The sequence below is a fragment of the Ranitomeya imitator genome, chromosome 2 (assembly GCF_032444005.1).
Source record: "Ranitomeya imitator isolate aRanImi1 chromosome 2, aRanImi1.pri, whole genome shotgun sequence".
NCBI classification, from domain to species: Eukaryota; Metazoa; Chordata; class Amphibia; order Anura; family Dendrobatidae; genus Ranitomeya; species Ranitomeya imitator.
The window spans coordinates 649,378,433-649,402,158 of NC_091283.1; positions in this window are offsets into that span (position 1 = coordinate 649,378,433).

Genomic DNA, 23,726 nt, shown 5'->3' on the forward strand with positions numbered 1-23,726 from the left:
GATCGCAAGTGAGAAAACAAATCGTCCCGCTTGTCTTGATAAAACGCTGACTTTTTTTCATAAATGCGATCGTGTGAACCTAGCCATACAATGTAAGTCTATGGAGTTTCAGAACGAGGCTCCATAGACTTACATTATAAAAGCCACTTCCAGCTCATGCATAGAGCGGCAGTGTTACCCAAAAAAGTCAGAAAATCGGTGACATTACTCAGAAAGGAAGATGAATGCACTGGATACTGGAAAAGGCAATGGTAAGTGTCCATATTAATGCATGCAAATTGCCTATTCACAGAGGAAGAGGACTTGAACTCTATTGCCACCTATTGGAAGTAGCAATCCTAAAAGTCAATATGGATCCGATGACGAGCCTTGCCATATGACTTAGGATAAAAGCCAAACCAGAGTCTCAATTTGCAGACAGTGTTTCAGGGTTCTGCCCCTCGTCAGGGCAAAGTATGAGATCTGATTTGGCGAGGTGAGAGACTAAGAGGTTATCGACTACTTTTTCATTCATCAATGTCTCCGTGTTGGCGGCCACTCTCCAGAACTGCTCGATTGTGGAGTTGCTCAGTCTTCTGATAGTACCCTGCTTCGGCCACTATTAGAAGACTGAGCAACTCCACAATTGAGCCTTTTGCAGCCGCCGACACCAGGTACCGTTGATCGGTGGGAGTACCAGGTGTCGGACCCTGACTAATCAAATATTAATGACCTATCCGAAGAATAGGTCGTCAAGAAAAAAGGCAAATCAGATCTCTTACTTTGCACTGACAAGGGGAGACACCCTGAGACACCGTGTCTGCAAAATGAGATTCTGATTTGGGTTTTATCCTAAGTGTCTGGGCATATAGTATAGCGTATACAGGAGAATAAATGGCTGGTATATGATACACTGCAACTACAGAACATCAGATATTACACCAGGCGTATATTACTCTGTGTATAACATCTGATGTGTAGGTACAGTACATCATATATCACATACAGTGTACAGAATAATATATAACTGGTATATGATATATTGTGACTACAGGCTGTATGTATATATAAGATATGTGACTGTTATACCACTATTATATACACCACTGTTAAACTACACTATTACTGCAGCCATCAGCTATTCTACCAGTCACATATCTTGTAAACAACATCGGACTGTGCCCTTAGTATATTGCATGCAGTATATTGGATAATATATACAGTAAGGTGTAAAAATGCTTGGACAGTGACCGAATCTTCAAGATGTGGGCTCTGCTTGCCACCATTTTTTATTTAAAATGAAATAACAGATGCAACTGAAATATACAGTGGGTACGGAAAGTATTCAGACCCCTTTAAATTTTTCACTCATTGTTTCATTGCAGCCATTTGGTGGCAATTAAGAAGGCCAAAGTACATAGTTCTATGTTATATTATAAACTGAGGTAGGGGGGCCTGGGATTTCCGAATCTGTTAATTTTTTTTTTACTACAATGCATGCATAATCGATTCTTTGAGAGAGTGGTAGGATCCTAATTCTACCCTCCGGTGGGTCCATATGGAAAAGTCACTAATTAAGGGTCAGTCAACTAGGTTGCTAATGGAGGCAGTATACGTAGGTGTTCTCGCACATACATCCTACCAAGCATAAACAACACATTGAAGGTCTGGAAGGATCTCGTATCCCAAAAATTAGTGCATATACCCTTATCCAAATTATCTTGTAAATGCATTGACTTGATCATTCCGTTCCCTTACTTCTCACGTTGGGATGATCATGGCATTCCCAACTTGCAATCAGTTACTATGGGAAGAGAACTTAGAACCTTTGAGGACCTATCAGAATCATTTAATCTCCCTCAACATTTCTATTTCCAGTATATACAATTACGATGTCTTCTAGCCTCCTGCCCCGAGATCTTGACGCAAAGCCTGCCTTCTGATATCTTATCCTATCCTTCATTTTGAAGAAAAAAGGATGCCATAAAGGTATTACAATCGCCTGCAACACATTATGCTCCCTGCCAGACCAGACCAAACTTCAATACATGTCTAGATGGGAGAGAGACTTGGGTTTGTTATTCTCACATGAACAATGGCAACTAGTAATAACATGGTCTACTAAATCCTCAGCCTGCATAAACCATTTAGAGATTATCAAAAAAATCCATCTCGGATGGAGCATTGGTCACATGTTCCCCACTTTGTTGCAGGGGCTGTAGAGAGGTGGGATCACTCTTACGTGTATGGTGGTCCTGTCCATTAGCATTGCAATATTGGGAAAATATCTTTTGATGACATTTCATGCTGCACTGAAACTCATACTCCTCTACCCCCCAAACCCGACCCTAGCTTTGTTAAACAGCAGAGTCACGGACCTTCCCTACAGCACAAGATGGGTTTGCTCACTAATATTAACGGCAGCTAGACAAGGTTCAGCATCAAAATGGAAATCCACGTACTGCCATCAATGGAGGAAATCTGGGCAAGGGTAGACTCTTATATTTCATGCAAAAGTTTGCTAGCTCCAGCCTGCCAATGTCCAAAACTCGACAAAGGTTGGGTCCTTGGCAGGCTATCGGACATAACTTAAACCACATCCAGTCATCAGCTATCTGACCTAAACACTAATCCAATGCTCATGATCATGACTGTTTCACATGCAAACAAACACAATACCTCTCTTACTGCGCTGCATTTGAAACTAAATAATTATCGCATGATCAAAATTGGTTTAATGGACCAATGTATATCTTTCCCTCTTACCGCCCCCCTCCCCCCACCCTTAGTTCATATCTCTATTTTTTGTACTAGTTTTCCTTGGTTCTTCCTTTTTTGTAGGAACCAAGTCACATGTGATGTACCTATTACTGATTCTACTATCTCTGCGCTGACTGTATGACTTGTATCGGTTTAAAACGTAATAAATTTATTGGTTAACCCCTTCCCGACCCATGACGCCACGTAGGCGTCATGAAAGTCGGTGCCAATCCGACCCATGACACCTATGTGGTGTCATGGAAAGATCGCGTCCCTGCAGATCGGGTGAAAGGGTTAATTCCCATTTCACCCGTTCTGCAGGGACAGGGGGAGTGGTAGTTTAGCCCAGGGGGGGTGGCTTCACCCCCTCGTGGCTACGATCGCTCTGATTGGCTGTTGAAAGTGAAACTGCCAATCAGAGCGATTTGTAATATTTCACCTATTATAACGGGTGAAATATTACAATCCAGCCATGGCCGATGCTGCAATATCATCGGCCATGGCTGGAAATACTAATGTGCCCCCACCCCACCCCACCGATCGCCCCCCAGCCCCCCGATCTGGCCGGTACACTGCTCCGGCTCCCCTCCATCCAGTGCTCCGCTCCCCCCAGTGCTCTTGTCCGCTCACCCCGTGCTCCAATCACCCCCCCGTGCTCCAATCACCCCCCCTGCATTCCAATCCACCCCCCCCGTGCTCCGTTCCACCCCCCTGTGCTCCGTTCCAGCCCCCCCGTGCTCCGTTCCACGCCCCCCCGTGCTCCGTTCCACGCCTGCCGCGCTCCGATTCCCCACCCCCCGTGCTCCGATCCCCCCCCCCCCCGTGGTCTCCCCCCACCCCATCATACTTACCGATCCTGCCGGGGTCCCGTCCGTCTTCTCCCTGGGCGCCGCCATCTTCCAAAATGGCGGGCGCATGCGCAGTGCGCCCGCCGAATCTGCCGGCCGGCAGATTCGTTCCAAAGTGCATTTTGATCACTGAGATAGATTATATCTCAGTGATCAAAATAAAAAAAATAATAAATGACCCCCCCCTTTGTCACCCCCATAGGTAGGGACAATAAAAAAATAAAGAAATTTTTTTTTTCCACTAATGTTAGAATAGGGTTAGGGGTAGGGTTAGGGCTAGGGTTAGGGTTTCGGTATGTGCACACGTATTCTGGTCCTCTGCGGATTCTTCCGCTGCGGATTTGATAAATCCGCAGTGCTAAACCGCTGCGGATTTATGGCGGATTTACCGCGTTTTTTTCTGCACATTTCACTGCGGTTTTACAATTGCGATTTTCTATTTGAGCAGTTGTAAAACTGCTGCGGAATCCGCACAAAGAAGTGACATGCTGCGGAATGTAAACCGCTGCGTTTCCGTGCAGTTTTTCCGCAGCATGTGTACAGCGATTTTTGTTTCCCATAGGTCTACATTGAACTGTAAACTCATGGGAAACTGCTGCGGATCCGCAGTGTTTTCCGCAGCGTGTGCACATACCTTTAGAATTAGGCCATGTGCCCACACTGCGGATTGGCCGCTGCGGATTCGCAGCAGTGTTCCATCAGGTTTACAGTACCATGTAAGCATATGAAAAACCAAATCCGCTGTGCCCATGGTGCAGAAAATACCGCGCGGAAACGCTGTGTTGTATTTTCCGCAGCATGTCAATTCTTTGTGCGGATTCCGTGGCGTTTTACACCTGTTCCTCAATAGGAATCCGCAGGTGAAATCCGCACAAAAAACACTGGAAATCCGCGGAAAATCCGCAGGTAAAACGCAGTGCCTTTTACCCGCGGATTTTTCAAAAATGGTGCGGAAATATCTCACACGAATCCGCAACGTGGGCACATAGCCTTAGGGTTAGGGTTGGAATTAGGGTTGTGATTAGGGTTATGGCTACAGTTGGGATTAGGGTTAGGGGTGTGTTGGGGTTAGTGTTGGAGGTAGAATTGAGGGGTTACCACTGTTTAGGCACATCAGGGGTCTCCAAACGCAACATGGCGCCACCATTGATTCCAGCCAATCTCGTATTCAAAAAGTCAAATGGTGCTCCCTCACTTCCGAGCCCTGACGTGTGCCCAAACAGTGGTTTACCCCCACATATGGGGTATCGGTGTACTCAGGATAAACTGCGCAACAATTACTGGGGTCCAATTTCTCCTGTTACCCTTGTGAATCTAAAAAAATGCTTGCTAAAACATTTTTGAGGAAAGAAAAATGATTTTTTATTTTCACGGCTCTGCGTTGTAAACGTTTGTGAAGCACTTGGGGGTTCAAAGTGCTCACCACATATCTAGATAAGTTCCTTGGGGGGTCTAGTTTCTAAAATGTGGTCACTTGTGGGGGGTTTCTACTGTTTAGGCACACCAGGGGCTCTGCAAACGCAATGTGACGCCCGCAGACCATTCCATCAAAGTCTGCATTTCAAAAGCCACTACTTCCCTTCTGAGCCCCGACGTGTGCCCAAACAGTGGTTTACCCCCACACATGGGGTATCAGCGTACTCAGGAGAAACTGGACAACAACTATTGGGGTCCAATTTCTCCTGTTACCCTTGGGAAAATAAAAAATTCTGGGCTAAATAATTATTTTTGAGGAAAGAAAACGTATTTATTATTTTCACGGCTCTGCATTATAAACTTCTATGAAGCACTTGGGGGTTCAAAGTGCTCACCACACATCTAGATAAGTTCCTTTCGGGGTCTAGTTTCCAAAATGGGGTCACTTGTGGGGGGTTTCTACTGTTTAGGCACATCAGGGGCTCTGCAAACGCAACGTGACGCCCGCAGAGCATTCCATCAAAGTCTGCATTTCAAAACGTCACTACTTCAATTCCGAGCCCCGGCATGTTCCCAAACAGTAGTTTACCCCCACATATGGGGTATCACCGTACTCAGGAGAAACTGGACAACAACTTTTGGGGTCAAATTTCTCCTGTTACCCTTGGGAAAATAAAAAATTGCAGGCTAAAAGATCATTTTTGAGAAAATAATTTTTTTTGTTTATTTTCATGGCTCTGCGTTATAAACTTCTGTGAAGCACTTGGGGGTTCAAAGTCCTCACCACACATCTAGATTAGTTCCTTTGGGGGGTCTAGTTTCCAAAATGGGGTCATTTGTGGGGGATCTCCAATGTTTAGGCACACAGGGGCTCTCCAAACGTGACATGGTGTCCGCTAATGATTGGAGCTAATTTTCCATTTAAAAAGCCAAATGGCGTGCCATCTCTTCCGAGCCCTGCCGTGCGCCCAAACAGTGGTTTACCCCCACATATGGGGTATCAGCGTACTCAGGACAAACTGGACAACAATATTTGGGGTCCAATTTCTCCTATTATCCTTGGCAAAATAGGAAATTCCAGGCTAAAAAATCATTTTTGAGGAAAGAAAAATTATTTTTTATTTTCATGGCTCTGCGTTATAAACTTCTGTGAAGCACCTGGGGGTTTAAATGCATCTAGATAAGTTCCTTGGGGGGTCTAGTTTCCAAAATGGGGTCACTTGTGGGGGAGCTCCAATGTTTAGGCACACAGGGGCTCTCCAAACGCGACATGTTGACCGCTAACAATTGGAGCTAATTTTCCATTCAAAAAGTCAAATGGCGCGCCTTCCCTTCCGAGCCCTGCCGAGTGCCCAAACAGTGGTTTACCCCCACATATGAGGTATCGGCGTACTCGGGAGAAATTGCCCAACAAATTTTATGATCCATTTTATCCTGCCCATGTGAAAATGAAAAAATTGAGGCGAAAAGAATTTTTTTGTGAAAAAAAAGTACTTTTTCATTTTTACAGATCAATTTGCGAAGCACCTGAGGGTTTAAAGTGCTCACTATGCATCTAAATAAGTTCCTTGGGGGGTTTAGTTTCCAAAATGGGGTCACTTGTGGGGGAGCGCCAATGTTTAGGCACACAGGAGCTATCCAAACGCGACATGGTGTCCGCTAACGATGGAAATAATTTTTCATTCAAAAAGTCAAATGGCGCTCCTTCCCTTCCGAGCCTTACCATGTGCCCAAACAGTGGTTTACTCCCACATGTGAGGTATTGGTGTACTCAGGAGAAATTGCCCAACACATTTTAGGATCCATTTTATCCTGTTGCCCATGTGAAAATGAAAAAATTGAGGCTAAAAGATAATTTTTGTGACTAAAAAGTTAAATGTTCATTTTTTCCTTCCATGTTGCTTCTGCTGCTGTGAAGCACCTGAAGGGTTAATAAACTTCTTGAATGTGGTTTTGAGTACCTTGAGGGGTGCAGTTTTTAGAATGGTGTCACTTTTGGGTATTTTCAGCCATATAGACCCCTCAAACTGACTTCAAATGTGAGGTGGTCCCTAAAAAAAATGGTTTTGTAAATTTCGTTGTAAAAATGACAAATCGCTGGTCAAATTTTAACCCTTATAACTTCCTAACAAAAAAAAATTTTGTTTCCAAAATTGTGCTGATGTAAAGTAAACATGTGGGAAATGTTATTTATTAACTATTTTGTGTCACATATCTCTCTGGTTTAACAGAATAAAAATTCAAAATGTGAAAATTGCGAAATTTTCAAAATTTTCGCCAAATTTCCGTTTTTATCACAAATAAACGCAGAATTTATTGACCTAAATTTACCACTAACATGAAGCCCAATATGTCACAAAAAAACAATCTCAGAACTGCTAGAATCCGTTGAAGCGTTCCTGAGTTATTACCTCATAAAGGGACACTGGTCAGAATTGCAAAAAACGGCAAGGTCTTTAAGGTCAAAATAGGCTGGGTCATGAAGGGGTTAAAAAATTGCAGCCATTTGGTAAATTCAAAAAAGTTCTTTTTTTTCCTCATTAATGTACACTCTACACCTGATCTTGACTGAAAAAAACAAATGTAGAAATTTTTGCAAATTTATTTAAAAAAACAAAACAAAACCGAAATAGCACATGATCATAAGTATTCAGACCCTTTGCTCAGTATTGAGTAGAAGCACCCTTTTGAGCTAGTACAGCCATGTCTTCTTGGGAATGATGCAACAAGTTTTTCACACCTGGATTTGGAGATCCTCTGCCATTCTTCCTTGCAGATCCTCTCCAGTTCCGTCAGGTTGGATGGTGAACGTTGGTGGACAGCCATTTTCAGGTCTCTCCAGAGATGCTCAATTGGGCTTAGGTCAGGGCTCTGGCTGGGCCAGTCAAAAATTGTCACAGAGTTGTTCTGAAGCCACTCCTTTGTTATTTTATCTGTGTGCTTGGGGTCATTGTCTTGTTAGAAGGTGAACCTTTGGCAAATGTCTGAGGTCCAGGGCACTCTAGAAGAGGTTTTCATCCTTAATATCTCTGTACTTGGCTGCATTCATGTTTTCTTCAATGGCAACCAGTCGTCCTGTCCCTGCAGCTGAAAAACACCCCCATAGCATAATGCTTCCACTACCATGTTTCACTGTTGGGATTGTATTGGGCAGGTGATGAGCAGTGCCTGGTTTTCTCCACACATAGCGCTTAGAATTATCACCAAAAAGGTCTATCTTCATCTCATCAGATCAGAGAATCTTATTTCTCTTAGTCTAGGAGTCCTTCACGTTTTTCTTTTGTTTGTTTTTTTTTGGCAAACTCTATGCGGGCTTTCATATGTCTTGCACTGAGGAGAGGCTTCCGTCGGGCCACTCTACCATAAAGGCCCAACTGGTGGAGGGCTGCAGTGATAGTTGACTTTGTGGAACTTTCTCCCATCTCCTTACTGCATCTCTGGAGCTCAGCCACAGTGATCTTGGGGTTCTTCTTTACCTCTCACCAAGTTTATTAACCCACGATTGCTCAATTTGGCTGGATGGCCAAGTCTAGGAAGACTTCTGGTGGTCCCAAACTTCTTCCATTTAAGGATTATGGAGGCCACTATGCTCTTATAAACCTTGAGTACTACAGAAATTCTGTTGTAACCTTGGCCAGATCTGTGCCTTGCCACATTTCTGTCTGAGCTCCTTGGCCAGTTCCTTTGACCTCATGATTCTCATTTGGTCCGACATGCACTGTGGGCTGTGAGATCTTATATATAGACGGGTGTGTCCCTCTATGCTATGTGCACACATAGAATGGACCTCTGCGGATTTTTTCGCAGCAGATTTTAGAAATCCGCAGGTAAAAGGCACTGTGTTTTACCTGCGAATTTACCGTGGTTTTTGTGCGGATTCCACTGCGGTTTTACACCTGCGGATTCCTATTGTGGAGCAGGTGTAAACCGCTGCAGAATCCGCACAAAGATTTGACATGCTGCGGAATGTAAACCGCTGCATTTCCGCGCCGTTTTTTCCGCAGCATGGGCACAGCGTTTTCTGTTTTCCATAGGTTTACAGTACATTGTACTCTAAACTCATGGGAAACTGCTGCGGACCCGCAGCAAAATCCGCAACGTGTGCACATAGCCTCACAAATCAAGTCCTATCAGTTTAATTGAACACACTTTGACTCCAATGAAGGAGTAGAACCCTCTCAAGGAGAATCACATGAAAATGGGCAGCATGTGACTTAAATATGTGTCTGAGCAAAGAGTTTCAAGATTTATGACCAAGTGATATTTAAGTTTTTCTTTTTTAATAAATTTGCAAAAATGTCTACATTTATTTTTTCAGTCAAGATGGAGTGTACAGTGAGAAAAATGAAAGCTTTTTTGAATTTACTAAATGGCTGCAATGAAACAAAAAGTGAAAATTTAAAGGGACCTGAATAATTTCCGTACCCACTGTAGAATTGCAAGTTTGATTAAAGGGGTTGAACAAAAATATACTGTGAAAAGTTTGCTGGCTCCACTTCGTTTCCTCGTCCTCTCACTGTTGGGGTACCTCAGTCCTTGGCCCCCTTCTCTTCTCTCTCTACACAGCCCCAATTGGACAGACCATCAGCAGATTTGGCTTTTAGTACCATCTTTATGCCAATGACACACAACAATACACGTCATCCCATGACCTTACCCACGCTGTACTACAGAACGCCAGTGACTGTCTGCAGTCTCCAACATCATGTCTGCTCTCTATCTGAAACTCAACCTCTCCAAAACTGAACTACTTCTTCTCCCGCCATCTACGATCCTCCCTAAATCTGACATCTCCCTTTTCATGGGTAGCACCATAATAACATCCCGGGATCAGCAGGTGCGCTGTCTGGGTGTTATGTTTGACTCGGATCTCTCCTTCACGTCCCATATACAATCTCTTGCCGCTTACACCTAAAGAACATCTCTAGAATCCACCCTTTTCTCACCATGGAAACAACAAAAACCCTCACTGTCTTCTTGATCTACTCCCACCTGAACTACTGCAATGCTATATTAATTGGCCACCCCCCTACTCGACTATCCAGGGCTTCTCCACAGCCTATTAATATCAGCCTGCAGCTGTCTGCTTAGCCTTTGCTGGTTATTATATAAAGACCCCACAGCATGTTTTTAGGTCCCCCCCTTAATAGCCAGTAAAGGCTAAGTAGACAGCTGTGAGACAATATTAATAACCCTGCTGTTATGTTCGGTCAAAAACGACCGATTTTGAACTTTAATATTTTTTAAAATATTCAAGATGCGGTTCTGAAACTTGTGGTTGATTGACTTTTCCTCATTTGAGGGGTTCTTACTATGGGTACTTTTTTTTGTTTACTTTTTGCTCCATAATTTTTTATACACTTGTACTGTTCAGTCAAAAATGACCGATAGCCTTTTATAATGATCTCCAGCCATTTTATGAGTAAAATAAAGGGGCTATAATCTCATTTCGGATTATATATTACATCTACTACTATTTATCTATTTAGGTCCTTTTGGTCCATGCAGATTTACACATGCATACATTTTCTCATTACAATACTGCTGATGGATTACTGTTGTGAATTCTGCTTTTGGGCTCCCTCCGGTGGTTGTAGGTGGTAATGCAGTTGTCCCTGGGCTGCAGTCCTGGACAGGTGTATCTGCTTATTGCAATTCTGACTGGGGTATTTAGGTTTGCAGGACTCATTAGTCCTTGCCAGTTGTCAATGTTTCTTGGGAAGTGTTGGACCTCTGTCTGGCTTCTCCTGCATAGCTGCCAATTCAGCAAAGATAAGTGTCCGTTTCTTTTTCTATGGCACACAAGTTGTGTGCTTGTTTTTTGATTGTATTTCTGCTCTGAGTGTAGGATTCTCTGGAGTTATTATTATTATTATTTATTGTTATAGCGCCATTTATTCCATGGCGCTTTACATGTGAGGAGGGGTATACATAAAAACAAGTACAATAATCTTAAACAATACAAGTCATAACTGGTACAGGAGGAATGAGGACCCTGCCCGCGAAGGCTCACAATCTACAAGGGATGGGTGAGAATACAGTAGGTGAGGTCCCTTAGCAATTACTGAGCTGAAACATAAGGAACGAAATCCAAGTGCAGCATAATTGTGAAAACCAACAAATTTTTGCCATATATAGCCATATCTTAATTTGCTAAAATTGTAACTTTATTCTCCATACCATTTGTGTTGATATTTTTATTATACCGTTTTTGGAGTACATGCCATTTTAATCCTTTTAAATTGGAGCTTTTTCCTCTCTAATTTATTATATTCTATACAGAAAAGGAGATGAACCCTCCACATGTTAGACAGTAGTCCGTTTCCACTGATTATGAAGTTGAGCTCTGGGAAAACAGACTTTTAAAACACGGCTTGCAGAGGTGGAAAGATAAGTTGCAGATATATGTTCCACGTCTTTAGTTAGATGGAGGAATTTTTTGTATAATCTGCTGTGGATATTTTTGGAAGGGTTTTAATACTGACCGCACAGTACTCTGTCCTATCCTTTCCTATTTTAGCTAGAGTGGCCTCTTGTGCTAAATCCTGTTTTCTGCCTGTGTGTGTCTTTCCTCTCCTACTCACAGCCAATATTTGTGGGGGGCTGACTATCCTTTGGGGTTCTGCTCTTAGGCAAGGTAGAATTCCTATTTCCATCTATAGGGGTATTTAGTCCTCCGGCTGTGTCGAGGTGTCTAGGATTTGTTAGCCACACCCCACGGCTACTTCTAGTTGCGGTGTTAAGATCAGGATTTGTGGTCAGTATAGTTACCACCTACTCCAGTGAATGTTTTCACGCTGCTCCAAGGTCACCGGATCATAACAGATTACCTTCCAGTATAGTTATGTGCCAAATATTTTTACCCTGCTGTTCATGTAAAATAGTTCAATTCAGTTCTCTACATTTCATATTGTAAATGAATGAATATTGTCTTTTTTTACTTGTGTTCCCTGATCTAATTTCTGTGAAATGCTGACCTGAAAGAGTACTAATAAATTCTGTCTGAAAAGTGTGTTTGCTTTACTCTGAGCTCTTATCCTAAAGGATGTTTTGTTTTTTTTACTAAGGATACCACAGTAGTTTCTTACGTCCCAAAGAAACACAAGCAGGTAATTCTGATGAGCACAATTCATCATGATAGTGAAATCAGTAATAGAGACAACAGAAAACCGGACATCATTTTACATTATATTGCTACAAAAGGGGCTTTTGATGCTCTAGATCAACTGATAGGCACTTGCACCTGTAAGCGCAAAACAAATCCGTGGCGAATGGTGATTTTTTTACAATATGCTTGATATGTCAGCATACAATACATTTGTGCTATGGAAGGAAATAGACCCAAATTGGAACAAAAATAAACTATATAAGAGAAGACTTTTTATAGAGGAGTTGGGAAAATCACTGGTTAGGCCATATATTCAAAAACGAAAGGTAACACCCAGAGTTGATGGAGCCATTGTCCACAGAATCCAACAGCAAGATAAAGAAAGTGAACTGACAGCTTCCACCAACACTGCTACAATACCCACGGACGCCACCAGCAACGCAACCAGCCTGAAACGGAAACGATGAGACTTCTGTCCAACATCAAGCAATCACAAATCAAATGTGATATGTTACAGATGTGAAAAATATTTTTGCAAAAGACATGTCAATTATACCTGTGACAATTGCAAAGAGTAAATTTTGCACCGTATGACTTATTTATCATTTTACAGTAAAAAAAAAACAACTGTTATTTTTTTTTGTTGGAAAATAATAATTACATTTAGTTTATTAGTTATAGTTTACAGTTGGATAAATAACTATTTTTGCATGTGTTTTGACACAAAAAAAATAAAAAGTAAGGTTTTCTTTCCATTTTTCATTTGTTTATAAACAACCAGGTTCACATACAATATAATACTGCAAAAATGATTCAATTAAAACACTTAAATTAGCTAAAAATCAAGACTTTATTAGGTCCGGTCAAAAATGACCGGAACATAAAAAATGTATAGTGGTAATGAACAGAATAGCAGGGTTAACCTGGGAAGCTCGATGTTTATTGCCCCTTCCCAGGCTATTAAGGCCAGCTCTCTGCTTTCCCTCAGCTGGTTAAGAAAAATAAGGTGAACCCTATGCCATATTTTTTACTAGCTAAATACAAGTACATAAACTCACACAAAGCACTGATTATATATCTGTATATAAAATTGTTTTATTAGTTAGAAAACTAGATTGAAATGACAGAATTACTGTATTTAAAAGCTGATGTTAAAAATGGATTGCATATGCATGTCATACAGATGCTAGGTGAGGGAGAAAACGCATACTCGCATGACATACAGATTCTGGGTGAGAAAAAAACGCATGACACTTTCCAACTTTTCTAGCTGAGAATCTCAGCTACTTTATGTTTGCAGATGTAACCGAAGCCTTAGCCTATTCCCACAAGGGATGATATGGAACGTTATGTTTCACGCCTAGAGAATTATTACAGACCTGAACTATCATTCCTGAGAAATTAAGTACAACAATGAGGTGAAATGGTTACAGCAGTAGAAACATCTACTATCTCTCAAAATAGACTCTCAGACTTAATAAAATCAGAATTTGGGATCTCCCTGAAGCAATTGAATTAATGGACTAAAGGTACCATCACACTAAACGATATCGCTAGCGATCCGTGACGTTGCAGCATCCTGGCTAGCGATATCGTTCAGTTTGACACACAGCAGCGATCAGAATCCTGCTGTGATGTCGTTGGTCGCTGCAGAAAGTCCAGCACTTTATTTCGTCGCTGGACTTCCTGCTGACATCGCTGAATCGGCGTGTGTGACGCCGATTCAGCGATGTCTTCGCTGGTAACCAGGGTAAACATCGGGTTACTAAGCGCAGGGCCGCGCTTAGTAACCCGATGTTTACTCTGGTTACCAGCGTAAAAGTAAAAAAAAAACAAACACTACATACTTACCTTCTGCTGTCTGTCCCTCGGCGCTCTGCTTCTCTGCCCTGTGTAAGCACAGCGGCCGGAAAGCAGAGCGGCGGTGACGTCACCGCTCTGCTTTCCGGCCGCTGTGCTTACACAGGGCAGAGAAGCAGAGCGCCGAGGGACAGACAACGGAAGGTAAGTATGTAGTGTTTGGTTTTTTTTAACTTTTACGCTGGTAACCAGGGTAAACATCGGGTTACTAAGCGCGGCCCTGCGCTTAGTAACCCGATGTTTACCCTGGTTACCGGCATAGTTGGTCGCTGGAGAGCTGTCTGTGTGACAGCTCTCCAGCGACCAAACAGCAACGCTGCAGCGATCTGGATCGTTGTCGGTATCGCTGCAGCGTCGCTTAGTGTGACGGTCCCTTTAAACAAAATGCTCCACCACCTTTTCAACTCTGTACTAAATGTTCCTCTAGATTCTCCCTTGGACCTTGACAGAGCACACAGATCATTGGGATCTAAACCTTTTGGATACCAGCAAAAGGATGGCATAATGTCACAGGCACATAAGGCGGACAATACAGTGCAGCAGGGTAAAACAATACAAATACCGTACTTCTAAATTTTTTTAGATGGACCTTACAAAAGTGAAAGGCACAGAAATTCCTTCCAGAAACATTACTTCACAATATTTCTTACACCTGGGGCATCCCCATTTTGCTTAAGGGTTTATTAGGAAGAATACATAATCTCTATCACCCAAGAGGTATCCCTGCTGTCACAGAAGCACTAAATACCCCTCGGTCACAATCTCAGACTGGCTTTCTTTACCTAATGGGTTCCAAGCAGATGAGCATGCCTTACTTCATCCACAAAGACAAATGGAAACCAGGAGGAGAAGTGATGGAGCTCATGCCAAAGCAAGCGAAGATCCCATTTCCACCTAGTCGAAGAAAGTCTATTTTTACCCCCATTTACATAGCATTGGTGGGGCAAATATATGTTCTATATAACCATAGTTGCAAGGAATTAGACGTGGTAGTATCCTTTGTGATGAGTTCTTTCTATTTAACCCCTTCCCGACCTGTGACGCCACGTAGGTGTCATGAAAGTCGGTGCCAATCCGACCTGTGATGCCTATGTGGTGTCATGGCAAGATCGCGTCCCTGCAGATCGGTTGAAAGGCTTAACTAAAATTTCACCCGATCTGCAGGGACAGGGGGAGTGGTACTTCAGCCCGGGGGGTGGCTTTGTCCCCACGTGGCTACGATCGCTCTGATTGGCTGTTTCACTTTCAACAGCCAATCAGAGCAATTTGTAATATTTCACCAGTCAAACTGCTGAAATATTACAATCCAGCCATGGCCGATGCTGCAATATCATCGGCCAAGGCTGGAGACCCCGATCCACCCCCACCACCGACTGACAGCGGCGATCTGCCATTAGCCCTCCTCTCCCCTCCGTCCTGTCCTCAGTCCTCCCCCTCTGTCCGATCTCACCCCTTCTGTGCCTCCCGAGTCCTGGCATCCCTCCCATTGCCGGCGGTCTTCAGCGATGGGCGCCGCCATCTTCCAAAATGGTGGGTGCATGCACAGTGCGCCCGCCGAATCTGCCTGCCGGCAGATTCATTCATTCATTCAATGCCAGTACATTTTGATCACTGTGATACAACCTATCACGGTGATCAAAATAAAAAAAATAGTAAATACCCCCCCCCCTTACCACCTCCACAGGTAGGGAAAATAATAAAATAAAGAAAATATATTTATTTTTCCACTAGAGTTAGGGTTAGAACTAGGGTTAGGGTTGGAATTAGGCTATGTGCACACGGTGCAGATTTAGCTGCGGATCCGCAGCGGATTGGCAGCAGTTTTCCATGCATTGTACAGTACCATGTAAACCTATGGAAAACCAAATCCGCTGTGCCCATGGTGCAGAAAATACCGTGCGGAAACGGTGAGTTATATTTTCCGCAGCATGTCAATTCTTTTGCAGATTCCGCAGCGTTTTACACCTGCTCCTCAATAGGAATCCGCAGGTGTAAAACCGCAGGAAATCCACAGGTAAAATGCAGTGTGTTTTTACCTGCGGATTTTTCAAAAACGGTATGGAAAAATCCGCACACAAATCCGCAACGTTGGCACATAGCCTTAGGGTTGGGATTAGAGTTGGGGTTGGAATTAGGGTTAAGATTAGTGGTGTGTTGGGGTTAGGGTTAGGCTTGTTGTTAGGGTTGGGATTGTGGTTAGGGTTATGGTTAGGGTTGGGATTAGGGTTAGGGGTGTGTTGGGGTTAGTGTTGGAGTTAGAATTGAGGGGTTTCCACTGTTTAGGCACATCAGGACGTCCCAAACGTGACATGGCGCCACCATTGATTCCAGCCAATCTTGCGTTCAAAAAGTCAAATGGTGCTCCCTCCTTTCCGAGCCCCAACGTGTGCCCAAACAGTGGTTTACCCAAACATATGGGGCATAATCATACTCAGGAAAAATTGCACAACAACTTTGGGGGTCTAATTTCTCCTGTTACCCTTGGGAAAATAAAAAATTGGGGGCTAAAAGTTTATTTTTGTGGGGGAAAAAAGTGATTTTTTTTTTAATTTTCACGGCTCTACGTTCTAAAATTCTCTGAAGCACTTGGGAGTTCAAAGTGCTCACCACACAACTAGATAAGTTCCTTGGGGGGGTCTATTTTCCAAAATGGGGTCACTTGTGGGGGGTTTCTACTTTTTAGGCACATCAGTGGCTCTGCAAACGCAACGTGACGCGACGTGACCATTCCATCAAAGTCTGCATTTCAAAACGTCACTACTTCCCTTCCGAACCCGAACATGTGCCCAAATAGTGGTTTACCCCCACATATGGAGTACCAGCATACTCAGGACAAACTGGACAACAACTTTTGGAGTCCAATTTCTCCTGTTACGCTTGTGAAAATAAAAAATTGCGGACTAAATAATCAATTTTGAGGGAAAGAAAAAGATTTTTTATTTTCACGGCTCTGCGTTATAAACTTCTGTGAAGCACTTGGGGGTAAAAAGTGCTCACTACACATCTAGATTAGTTCCTTGGGGGGTCTAGTTTCCAAAATGGGGTCAATTGGGGGTTTCTACTGGTTAGACACATCAGGGGCTCTGCAAACGCAATGTGACGCCCGCAGACCATTCCATCAAAGTCTGCATTCCAAAACGTCACTACTTCCCTTCCGAGTCCTGGCGTGTGCCCAAACAGTGGTTCCCCCCCACATATGGGGTATCAGCGTACACAGCACAAACTGGACAGCAACTTTTGGGGTCCAATTTCTCCTGTTACCCTTGTGAAAATAAAAAATTGCTTGCTAAAACAACTAACAAATAATTTTTGAGGAAAGAAAAATGATTTTTTTATTTTCACGGCTCTGCGTTATAAACTTCTTTGAAGCACTTGGGGATTCAAAGTGCTCGTTATACATCTAGATAAGTTCCTTGGTGGGTCTAGTTTCCAAAATGGGGTCACTTGTGGGGGTTTCTACTGTTTAGGGACATCAGGGCCTCTGCAAACGCGACATGTTGACCGCTAATGATTGGAGCTAATTTTTCATTCAAAAAGTCAAATGGCGCTCCTTCCGTTCCGAGCCCTGCCGTGCACCCAAACAATGGTTTACCCCCACATATGGGGTATAGGTGTACTCAGGAGAAATTGCCCAATAAATTTTAGGATCCATTTTATCCTGTTGCCCATGTTAAAATGAAAAAATTGAGGCTAAAAGATATTTTCTGTGAAAAAAAAAGTACTTTTTCATTTTTACGGATCAATTTGTGAAGCACCTGCAGTCTCAAAGTGCTCACTATGCATCTAGATAAGTTCCTTTGGGGTCTAGTTTCCAAAATGGGGTCACTTGTGGGGGAGCTGCAATGTTTAGGCACACAGGGGCTCTCCAAACGCGACATGGTGTCCGCTAACGATTGGAGCTAATTTTTCATTCAAAAGTCAAATGGCGTTCCTTCCCTTCCGAGCCTTGCCGTGCACACACAGTGGTTTACTCCCACATGTGACGTATCGGTGTACTCAGGAGAAATTGCCCAACACATTTTAGGATCCATTTTACCCTGTTGCCCATGTTAAAATGAAAAAATTGAGGCTAAAAGATATTTTCTGTGGAAAAAAAAGTACTTTTTCATTTTTACGGATCAATTTGTGAAACACCTGGGGGTTCAAAGTGCTCACTATGCATCTAGATAAGCTCCTTGGGGGGTCTAGTTTCCAAAACAGGGGCACTTGTGGGGGAGCTCCAATGTTTAGGCACACAGGGGCTCTCCAAACGCGACATGGTGTCCGCTAAAGATTAGAGCCAATTTTTAATTGAAAAAGTCAGATGGCGCTCCTTCCCTTCCGAGCCCTGTTGTGCACCCAACCCGTGGTTCCCCCCCTCCCCCCCACACACATATGGGGTATCGGCGCACTCAGGATAAATTGTACAATAACTTTTGGGGTCCAGTTTCTCTTTTTACCCTTGGGAAAATAAAAAAATTTGTGCTAAAAGATCATTTTTGTGACTAAAAAGTTAAATGTTCATTTTTTCTTTCCATGTTGCTTCTGCTGCTGTGAAGCACCTGAAGGGTTAATAAACTTCTTGAATGTGGTTTTTAGCACCTCGAGGGGTGCAGTTATTAGAATGGTGTCACTTTTGGATATTTTCAGCCATATAGACCCCTCAAACTGACTTCAAATGTGAGGTGGTCCCTAAAAAAATGGTTTTGTAAATCTTGTTGTAAAAATGAGAAATCGCTGATCAAATTTTAACCCTTATAACTTCCTAGCAAAAAAAAAAAATTTGTTTCCAAAATTGTGCTGATGTAAAGTAGACATGTGGGAAATGTTATTTATTAACTATTTTGTGTCACATAACTCTCTGGTTTAACAGAATAAAAATTCAAAATTTGAAAATTGTGAAATTTTCCAAATTTTAGCCAAATTTCCATTTTTTTCCCAAATAAACGCAAAAATTATTGACCTAAATTTACCACTAACATGAAGCCCAATATTTCACGAAAAAACAATCTCAGATCCGTTGAAGCGTTCCTCAGTTATTACCTCATAAATGGACACTGTTCAGAATTGCAAAAAATGGCGAGGTTATTAAGGTCAAAATAGGCTGGGTCATGAAGGGGTTAAGTTATACATTAGAAAAGCAAAAACTAGCAGTAGCTACTTGTATTACCCTCTGGGATCAGTATTATGACAATTATCTATTCATCTTATTACATGAATACCATTATGGGACAGAAAATTAATTATTCATATACTTCATAGTCTGATGGAAATAATATAAAAATCCCTCCCTCTGCTTTTTTTCTCTATTAAAATATCAAAGTATCAGACATTGTACAATATTAATAAGCAAGACATCTAATGGTTTGTTATAGGTTACATATACTAGTTGATAGCGCAATTCTATGTTACAGTTGCTGCTTTTCCGCTATATAAGCTCTCTTTAGGCTATGCTCCCTTGATGAGCTTTTGGTGAGTTTTTGATGTTGCAGATTTTCTGCACCCATTAAATAAAAGAAGTTGCATATTTTTTTATGCAGTATCAAAAACTCATTGTGGGAATGTGCCTTCATTTGTTTTAAAAACTCACCGAGAACTGATTGTGGGAACATAGCCTTAATCTGTTTTATTGGATGGTGTTGATTCGGCTTAGGGGAAGGCTTCCTCTGTAAAAAGCCCATTAGCCAAACTGGATCTATAGCTCTCTGTTCATTGTACAGTATTTACTTTATTTTTACCCTGAATTCAGTAGACCTAACTTGCCTTCCTATCTCTTTTCTGTGTGGGTTTTTTTTAATTGGATCCTGCATTCTCTGTTCTTGCTTCTATATTGTTGAATTTGAAACATGTTGGCAATAAAATACAGTTAAACATAAATGTCACAAAAGGTAATACCCCTTTAATTTTTAATGTGGCCCCCAGCTTAGTTCAGTATGACACTTGGCTCTTGGATTAAAAAATTGAATTAGACTTACCGATAATTCGGTTTCTAGTAACCCACCACAACCGCACACAGGAGGATGTTACCCCTTTCCTAATAGGGACAGGAAATACCAAAGAGGTTAAATAACCCCTCCCACATTCTCCCCTCAGTGTTATTATAAAGGACCACAGGAGTACGAGTGCTTCAAATTACATTTTATTCTCTTTATCTGAAAATTAAAATTAGGCAAAGGGAAAGATTTACCCGTGCTGTCATGGTTGGTTACTAGATACTCAATTACTTGCAAGTCTAATTCTATTTTCTCTAGTAACCCCCCACGACAGTACACCGGAGCAGAGTTATGACCTGGTGGTTGAGAGGCCACACTGAAATGACCTGGTGGCTAAAAAGCAACATGGAACGAGCTCTGAGAAGGTGGTATCTCTACTGACCGCAGTCCCTAATCCTAACAACACAACTAGAAATAGCCGTGGGATGTTCCTGACACTCCCTAGACACCTCGTCACAGCCTAAGATATAACTACCCCTAAAGAAGGAAATAGAAAGCTATCTTGCCTCAGAGAAACCCCCAAAAGGAAAGATAGCCCCCCACAAATATTGACTGTGAAAGGAGAGGGAAATGACGAACACAGAAATGAAATTAGAATTCAGCAAAGGGGAGGCCAATACTAAACTAGATAGACAGAGAGCAAAGGATACTGTGCGGTCAGTATTAAAAACTACAAAATCCACGCAGAGTTTACAAAAATGAACTCCACACCGACTCACGGTGTGGAGAGGCAAATCTGCTTTCCCAGAGCTTCCAGCTAGCCTAAATAAGACATAGTGACAAGCTGGACAAAAGAGACAAAATGCAAAGCAATAGAGTCCAAACAAATGGACAAACAAACTAGCAAAACTTATCTTTTGCAGACAAGGACTGGCCATATGAGAAATCCAAGGGAAGAATCAAGTCCAACCAAGAACATTGACAGCAGGCATGGACTAAAGTCCAGAGCAGGTTTAAATAACAAACCCAGGCAATGCGATTAGTGAAGGCAGCTGCTACAGCTACCTAACGGAGCAGCAGTTCCACTCGAAACCACCAGAGGGAGCCCAAGGGCAGAACTCGCAAACACACCATTAGCAACCACAGGAGGGAGCTCCAGAACGGAACTCACAACAGAGCAGTACCCAAGAGTAATGTTGGGGAGGGACTATAGCCTGGAGGACTTTTCTCCTTAAAGTCAAGCCTTCGACAAACCTCGGGTCTAGCCTGTAATGCTTGGAAAATGCATGGACCGAAGAACAGGTAGCAGCTCTGCATATTGGCTCAATGGAAGCACTGGCTTTCTCGGCCCAGGAGACAGAGTAGGGTGAGCCATAAATTTCTCTGGCAGTGGAAGGACCTGGATGTGATACATCTCAGAGACTGCTCTCTTAATCTACTTGGCGATCGTGGATCTGGAAGTCTTCTTACCCTTATTCTGTCCTCGAAGGTGAACAAACAGGTTTTGGTCCTTCCTTTTTTTCTCCATCTCCTGAAGATAGTGGAGCATCGTTTTCCAAATTTCCAGAGTGTGGAACTCTTCTTCCTCCTTTTTTCCTGGTCTTGATAGAAGGAGGGAAGAGATATCTCTTGGGACTTGTGGAACTCTGAGATCACTTTAGGAAGAAATAACGGGCTCAGTCACAGAATAACTCGGTCCTGTGGGATTCTCATGTAGCGTTCATTGATTAAGAGAGCCTGTAACTCACCCACTCTCCTGGCTATAGTTATTGCTACAACAAAGGCTGTTTTCCAGGAGAGTTTGTCTACGTCTCTAGATGACAAGGGCTCAAAGGGTGGTAGTGTGAGCCATTTTAGGACAACATTGAGGTCCCAGGGATGTATTAAATTTTTAGTTCTTGGACGTAGATGAGATGCTGCTGTCATAAATCTTTTAACCCATCCGTGGTCGGCTAACGTCTGGTTGAAGTAAGAACTTAGAGCCCCCATCTAGACTTTGAGGGTGCTAGGTCTGAGACCCTTCTCTACTCCATCTTGCAGGAAATCCAGGACCCGGGCCATGTTTGGTTGGTGCAGGTCAGGTTGTTCAGGTGCACTTCATGAGATGACGGTTTTCTGTATCTTCTGATAATATAGAATTTGTCACTGGTGTCCTAATAACCCTTTCTGACAATCCTCTGGTCTTCAGGATTGAGATCTCAGAAGCCGGGTACTCAGATGTAACTTCTTGGGATCCGGATGGAAGATTGGTCGCTGGTGGAGGAGGCTTCTGATTGAGGGTAGTGATACCGGTCCATTTATACTTAAGTTGGATAGGATACCGAAACAGCTTCATTTGGACCAGAATGGTGCTACCAGGATTATCTTGACCCTTCCCAATCTTGTTTTCTGTAGAAATCTTGGAAGGGAAGACATATGCTAATCTGAATCTCCATGGATGCGCTAACGCATCTATGCCTAAGCAAGGATCGGCTGGATTTATTGAAAAATATTGATCCGCCTTTGCATTCTGACCTCTTGCGAAGAGATCTACTTCTGGATAGCCCCACCTTCTGGTCAGTATCTGAAAGACCTCGGGGTCTAGACTCCATTCCCCGATGGATTTCTGTTCTGCTGAGAAAATCATCCTGTATGTTTACTGTTCTTTTCATGTGTAGAGCAGACAAGGAGAGCAGGTCCTTCTTTGGACCATGAGAATTATCTGGCTGAGATCACCTTCAGGTCCTCGTGTCTTGTACTTCATTGATCTCAAAGGAGGGCAACTGTTGTCATGTTGTCTGAGTATATCTTGACATGGGTGTTCTGGACTAGGGCTACTGCGGTCCTGAGTACCTCCTCTACTGCCTTTAGTTCCCTGAAGTTTGAGGACCGTTGCCTTATCTCGTGTGACCATAGCTCCCCATCCTTTCCTGCTGGCGTCTACTTTTATAGTGATTATGCAGTCTTATGTCCAGGGGACCTCTCTTTTCAAATTTTTTGTTTTTAGCCACCACGTCAACAATGTTTTAATGCGAGGAGGCATCAGGATCTTCTTGACTAAGGCTTCTTTACATAATGTTTTCTTATGTGAAGAGGCCAGCTTTTTTGTACAAACCGCACATCTCCGTGAAGTCTTGGACTTGTTTCCTGGTGCAGGTTCCATGTCCCCCTAAAAGAAAGGGAAGAATGAATAATAAGGCTCTAAACCTGCACACAGGGAATGGACACCCAGGGCCAGAGTATTTACTGGGACCGGGAGGGTGCTGGGATCTGCAGATGCAGAGCGAGAGGGACTTGACATCTCCATGCTACCACCAAACAGGGTTGGTCCTACCTTAGATGTCTTCTTCCAGGGATCTTATGTTTGCGACTAGACTCCAGCACCTGTCCTGTCAGAGGACCTCCTTCCCCTCGATGTCCAGATGTGGGGGGCAGCCAACACCTATCTGCACTGTAATCTCCAATACATTCCCGCGTGGAACGCAAGAATGCTGTGCATCTGCTGAACTCAAGCCAGCCTCAGACCCAGAAACTCTCGTGCGCGCTCTCCAGTGCGACACACTGCCTGGATACAGCAAAACCAGAGAAGGAGAGCAGGCTGAAGAGCTCTAAGAGGCCTCCACTCGAAGAACACCCCCCTCTAGACCTTGCCCAAAGGTGCGGACTGGAAAGGGGTCCCGAGTCCTGACCGGAGATGGGAGCAGTGCTCAAGGAGGAGAGGTAGGCCTGCTCGGTCCCCTGCTGCCCAGCTTGTCCTCTATTCCCCTTACACCCAAGCCCCCTCCCCCCGACAAGTTACTGTTGCTGCTGGCACAGTGCACCAAGGATGACCTGTTCATCCCTAGTAGAGACAGGAAAGAACAC